This window comes from Triturus cristatus, chromosome 2_2 (genome assembly GCF_964204655.1).
Source record: "Triturus cristatus chromosome 2_2, aTriCri1.1, whole genome shotgun sequence".
Classification (NCBI taxonomy): domain Eukaryota; kingdom Metazoa; phylum Chordata; class Amphibia; order Caudata; family Salamandridae; genus Triturus; species Triturus cristatus.
Window position 1 is genome coordinate 559,738,816 of NC_140582.1, and position 6,940 is coordinate 559,745,755.

The following is a 6,940-nucleotide window of genomic DNA, read 5'->3' on the forward strand; positions in this document are numbered from 1 at the left end:
CCGATTTCTTCACTCGTTTTGAGGAGACGTTTATTGATCACAGCGGTCAGGATATGACTACGGAGGGTGGACAGATAAATTTGTATTCAATTTGTTCCCCGAGTTGTCACATAAGTTAAAAGACTCTGAAAGTTCATGGGCTGTTTCTTCTTCGGCTCAGATATTGGCTACTGCTCAATATTACGAAAACAGGGACAAAGAGGAAAAAGACAAGCAAGAGCAAAAGACTAAAGAATTAAAAGCAAAGGTTCTTCTGCAACATGCTTATCCTCCTCGCCCTGCTCCGCGCCAGTTCCAACAGCCTCCCCAGTTTCAGAGGGTATTTCAAAAGCCTGAGCCCTATATTCCGCGGCCTTTGTTAGGGCCCAACCAATGCGCCTATTGTAGGGAGGAAGGTCATTTTAAGAATAGCTGCCCGGTTTTATTACAGCGTAATGGAGGACTATCTACTCAACGAGGTCGTGGTGGTTCCCAGTTAGCGCCCAGGGGTAGAGGTCGAGTTATGTCGCCCCAGACACAGCGTTCCCCTCCACCTCCACATTCTATGAACTACTTTGATCAACAAAATACTCAGTCTACACAGTATTACAATGATGATTACTATGTTGAAGGTGAGAATGACGGTCTTCATGCTAACTAGGACAGACATAGACAAAGTGAGGGAGTTGTATCGATTCCAGTAGATCAGAATGGGCCTTATGTTAATGTCACTACAATGGGTGTTTCAGAGCCATTTCTTTTAGATACTGGTGCGATGAGAAGTTCTATTATTCACTCTAAACTCCCTGGGCACCTTTGTCTGGCTTAACAAACGTATCCGTAGGATTTTCTGGCGCCCCAGTTCATAGCCCAGTTTCTTGTCCTCTGCCTATTTCTATTGGTTCATATGATTTCGAAGCTCCGCTTCTTTTAACGACTGGTTGCGGCGAAAATCTGTTGGTTTTGGATTTATTGAAAAGACTGCATGCAACAATATATTGTTCTCCTTCTGGTGTACATCTCGTTTTGGGGCAGAAACTGTACAAATGTATTTGTCTAAAGATCAATTTCCACCTGAATTGCTCTCTCTCCCTGCAACACTTTGGGCTACGGGTCCAAATGATGTTGGTTGTCTTGAGATCCCATCCTATGTTGTTACCCTCAAGCCCAATGCTAAGTTGCCACGCATCCCTCAATACAAAATTCCCAATGATGGTGAAAGAGCACTTTTTGCTATTATTTATGATTTGGTTCAGAAGGGTGTGGTCGAGGAGACAAGGGGAAATGTATGCAATAGTCCTGTTCTTCCGGTTCTTAAACGCACTGATCCTTCTCAGCCTCCTGTTTATCGCTTTGTTATTGATCTTCGGGAGGTTAATAAAATTGTTGTACCGCAGTTTCCTGTTGTTCCAGATATCACTGCCCTGTTAACTATGATACCTGCCTCGGCAGCTTGGTTTTCTGTTATCGATCTGAAAAATGCTTTCTTCAGCATCCCCATTGCTGAAGAGAGTAGGGATGTTTTTGGCTTCTCTTTAGGAGGCCGAAGTTTCCAGGTCAAGCGCGCACCCCAAGGCTATTGTGAAAGTCCCTCCATCTATAGCCAAGCTCTGAAATGCCAGCTTGATGCTTTTCCTTTGTCGCCAGGTGCTACCCTTATTCAGTATGTGGATGATTTATTAATTGCTGCTGATTGAGGATATTTGCAAAAACGTGACTATTGCACTACTGCGTCACTTGTTTGACCTTCACCATAAGGTTTCACCTTCTAAATTATAATATGCCCGCCAAGAGGTTACCTATCTAGGTCATCTCTTGTCCAAGGAGGGAAGGCGACTGACCCCAGAACGTATTCAAGCAATTGCACAAATGTCTGTGCCATCCACACAAAGAGAAGTGCGTGCCTTTCTGGGCATTACCTCTTATTGTAGACAATGGATTCCAAATTTTTCTTTGTTGGCTAAGCCTTTGTTGGCACTCACTTTGAAAGACACACCCCAACCCCTTCCTTGGACTGATGAATGTCAGAAGAGTTTTTCTGATTTACGTGCTGCCCTGTGCTCTGCTCCTGTGTTGGGTACTCCGGATTACAGTAAGCCCTTCACGCTCTATGTCCATGAAAGAGAGGGTTGTGCGTTGTCAGTCTTAACACAGCGATTTGGAGACAAGCAGCGGCCATGTGCCTACTTTTCGGCTACATTAGATCCAGTAGCCAAGGCATTGCCTAGTTGTCTTAAAGCTACAGCAGCAGCAGCAATTTCTATTCGTCAATCTGCTGGAGTGGTGCTTGATAACACTCTTATTGTCATGGTACCACATGCAGTGGATACCCTGCTAAATAGGACAAAAACGCAGCATCTTACAAGCGCCCACTTATCTGGATATGAACTGACGCTCTTGGCTAGTCACGTGCACATCAAACGATGTAACACTTTAAATCCAGCCACCTTGTTACCTCTTCCAGAAGAGAAAGGTATTCAGGAACAACATGATTGTTTTCTCCATACTGAGAAGGAGACAAAAGGTAGGATTGATTTGAAAGATACACCACTAATGGACCCGGATGAGATCCTATGGGTGGATGGCTAAACTCCCCAATGGTGAAACAACTTCAGCCTACGCTGTTACCACCTTGCATACAATTGTGGAGACAGCACGCATCAGACATAATTCAGCCCAGGCGGCTGAACTGATAGCTTTGACCAGAGCATGTGTGTTATCTAAGGGGAAGAGAGTGAATGTATATACCGACAGCCAGTATGCGTTTGCTGTGGCACATAGCTTTGGCCGTTTGTGGAGGGAAAGAGGATTCTTTACCTCCCACGGTACCAAAATACAGCATGGCCAGTTGGTAACTGATCTTCTTGAGTCACTTGCTTTGCCTACCCAGGTAGCAATCATAAAGTGTAGTGCGCATAAGAGGATTACTGATGATGTTGGTAGTGGGAATGCTTTTGCGGATGAGGTAGCAAAAGAAACAGCCAGAGATGCTATGAGTCGCATGTATGTTGCGGGCCCTGCTAATTGGGTCAAGGAAAAAGGAATGTGTGAGGATACAATAGAAAGTGTGAGATCGATTCAAGGAGAGGCTACAGAGAAAGAGTTGAGTAAGTGGAAAGAGAGTACAGGAATGTTAGACGCAATGGGATGTTGGATAGAATTGTCAGAACATCAGGGTTGGCTGTTACCAGATGCCTATGTACTGCCTGTAGTTGCTATGGCACATGGTCCAGCCCACATCAGTGCGAAGGGAATATGTAAGCTTCTGGCTCCAGTGTGGCTGAACGAAGGGATTCCAAAATGTGCAGATAATTTAGTGAAGCATTGTATCGTTTGCTTGATGCATAATCCAGGAAAGGGAACATCAACTCCAGCAGGTCATTTTGCTCCCCCAACATATCCTTTTGAGGTGTTGCAAATTGATTATATTCACATGGAACGATGCAACAATCGCAAATATGTTTTGGTGGTGGTGTGTGCCTTCTCCAGATGGATAGAGGCCTACCCCCTGAAAGACAACACTGCTTTGTCCATTGCCAAAGTTCTTCTGAAAGAGTTCTTCCCTAGGTTTGGTTTGCCGCGCATTGTGTGGAGTGACAATGGGAGTGAATTTGTGGGCCAAATTATGAAAAAGGCGTGTGCTGGCCTTGGGATCATCCAGAAATTCCATGCGGCGAACCATCCCCAATCAGCGGGTTTGGTAGAGTGCTATAACGGCACTCTCAAACTTAAGCTTGCAAAGGTACAGGCTAGCACGGGACTTGCCTGGCCCGATGTTTTACCTTTGACTCTCCTATCCACTAGAACAGCTGTACATTCTCGTTTGGCACTCAGCCCATACAAGGTTGTTTTTGGGCGCCCGGCTAATGTTTGGGGAGTCCCTCGCCCTAAAAGGTATTCTGACATACAGTATCCAATGCTGATTGATTACTTGCATGACCTCACCACTAAATTATGTGTTCTCCACCAACAGGTTCGAGACGCTTTACCAGAGGCCTCCACAGACCCAGGTCATTCTATCCAACCGGGAGACTGGGTCTGTGTGAAAAATGTTCAAAGGATAAGGAATCTGGAGCCTCGTTGGAGGGCGCCTCGACAGGTCCTTTTGGTCACACGTACAGCAGTGAAGGTCGAAGGGAAAAAGAACTGGATCCATGGCGTGCACTGCAAAAAGGTGCCCTTGCCGTTGCCTTTTGACCAGTGGGTCCGTAAGGGTGTAGGTGATTTTGAAGGCGAAAGGGTCCCTCGGTTTGTACCTTTCAGTAGTGCACACCTAGATGGAGCTCGGTCTGAAAAAGAAGATGACGATGTTTTACAAGAAGCAGTACCGCCACATCTTCGATTGAACACTACGGATCCACAGACACTATTTCAGGACCAAACTGTACTGAACAGAACTCGATATAATTTAAGGCCTAGACTGGTCAAGGACACCTGAAATTTTCATCTCTTTCATGACATGTATCATATGTCCAGGTTGCAGGGTCACGGTAGGAGTCTTGGTTTGTGACCTGTATAGTGGCTAGGCCCCCAGGACTTGCAGTGTCATAGGACGGCTAATAATCACAGCCAAGTGAGTAAGGAAGATTGCCGTGAGCAACAATTTTAGAGGATGGATGTCAAATTGCAGAAGAATAACAAGACGGAAGAGATGAAAAAGAAATATAGTAAATCAGTGTACAGTCAATGTGGGATAACATTGTGTGTTCTATGTTTTTTAGTATTTTATTGGCTTGTATAGGTTGGATTGTTCATGTTATGCAGCACAAATCTGTTCCTACTTCTATTTCCTTGCCTTTTCATTCTACTATCTCCCCACATCAATTATATACGCTTCCCCAACATGAACTAATCAGAACAGAATATTTAAACAATTCATTTGTCCAGTTATTGCACCAACATCAATTGGTAGTCAACACAACCGACTGTTGGGTGTGTGGACTTATGCCTCATACCACAGAAAAGGGGATGCAATATTTAGCCCTTCCATTTTCCTATGAAGGTTCCGCTTGGGCCTATTTTGTGATGTTTTCAAATGCATATCAGAACCGATTTAAACGTCCAGCCGGCTCATATGGTGATGGACAAGATTTTAGTCATAGTTCTCTGATAAAAGGAATAGTGGCTATGGCTAGAATTGTAGAGAATGGTAAGATTCCAGTTGATGAGAAACGGGCATACGATGCTTGGAACGTGACTCGTTACGCCACTAGCCTTACAGATAGGAGTAAACAGGGAAAATCTCCACCAATTTGGACTGTGCCTCATCGAGGTAACTTTTGTTTACAAATAAATGGCCAGACTACTGACACTGGACAAGGAAAGAGTGTTTGTTCCCATACGTACATTCACACATCTCAGAATTCACCACCGTTAGTGCCATCCCAGGGCACGTATTTTGTCTGCCATGATAGAGCCTATACGTGGCTACCGACGTATTTTTCAGGAACATGCTATATAGCCTTTCTTCTCCCCCCTACATATACTGCTCCTTCGGGACATCACAGAAACTGATATGGCAGAGGGATTATTGATTCTAAAGACACGGCAGGACAAGAGGGAGGTGATTTCCTTAAAGGATTTCTTCCTTTTTGGGGCCCGATGGCCAACAGTAGAAACATGAGACAATTGGTTTGTATTGTTAAGACTACCGTAGATGTCACTGTGGGAGCCTTGAGTAATCTCACAGCTGAACTTCACACGGACCGTCTCATGACATTACAGAACAGGATTGCGTTGGATGCTATTCTTGCAGATCGTGGTGGAGTTTGTAAATTGATCGGATCTAGCTCTTGCATTTATATACCTGACGACGCCCCTATGGTATACCAAGCCATTTCCAAATCACATGTGATCTCCGAGTCGATTCATCAGGACGAAGGAGATTGGTCTTTGTTGGAATGGTTTTGGGGATTACTGTCCAAATGGGGATGGAAGGTATTAACATTCCTTGGAGTGATTTTGGCCATCATTTTTTCCTGTTGTCTCTGTATGCAGTGTGGCCCCGCCATCTGTGGTCTTTGTGCCACTATGTGTGTCCCAAGGCCTGTGCCACGGAAGACGGAGAGCATTAAAATGATGTTGCAGCAACAGCTTGATGACCTCATGGCCATTGACATCAACTCAGATTAAAATGAGTCTGTGTGTCTTGCCTGAGTAATGGCATAAGGAGGGTCTGAGGTAATTCAGTTTCCGATCTTGTTCGTATTTAGCCACCATTTTGTCTTTCTGCCATTTTGTGTTGCCCTCACTCAGGCGGCACGGTGAACGAAGAGTTGTTTTTCCTCATCCTACTGCAACGTGTCAAATAACCTTCTGCCTCTGTTTATAGCTGGTGTCAGGGTCCGGCCGACTCCACTAATCCTCGTCTGGTCTGACTGATCCCTGTTTCAACTATCTGTTGGTTCGCACCATTCTTTCCTGACTTTATCTTATCCTCTGGCCTTTGCTATTCTTTACTCATATTCTCTCATTTCACAACTGTCCTCTAGGCCATACAAATGTGTCTTGCCACCTGCAAGTCGACTTATAAACACTACCACTGATTAACTTGTGGGGAAGGGTGACAAACATAGTTGGGAGAGGGGCTTATTTGAGTTACTTAATCTTGTTTTCACATTCTTCTCATTGGTTGACCCTGTATGCATTGGGAGTGTTCTTTGTGAATCTGTATGTTATAAAAGATTGTGCGCCACGAAGTAAAGTGGCAGTCTCCTAAGAACATACCGAGTGTACTTCTGAGACAACTGTACTTAGCTGCAGCTAATAAACCTTATCTTCTACGCCTAACGGAGTGTCCCGTGTCTCTGTTTGACAAAGCAGGTGAACTCAGGAGATTAAGGCGTACCCTGCGCCGCCAGGCCCCTAAGGTCTTGGTTCTTCACTGCCCCCATGGGGGAGAAGAAAGCCAGCTAGATGCCAGAGATTCTTTTTCTTATAATATTAAGGGATAGCGGCTGCC

General features: G+C 44.9%; 1 pseudogene; it reads left to right on the forward strand.

Annotated features, from left to right (window-relative positions):
* Positions 1-4,737: 4,737 nt before the first annotated feature.
* On the forward strand, positions 4,738-6,111 carry LOC146862508 (endogenous retrovirus group PABLB member 1 Env polyprotein-like; annotated as a pseudogene).
* The last annotated feature ends 829 nt before the right edge of the window (positions 6,112-6,940 follow it).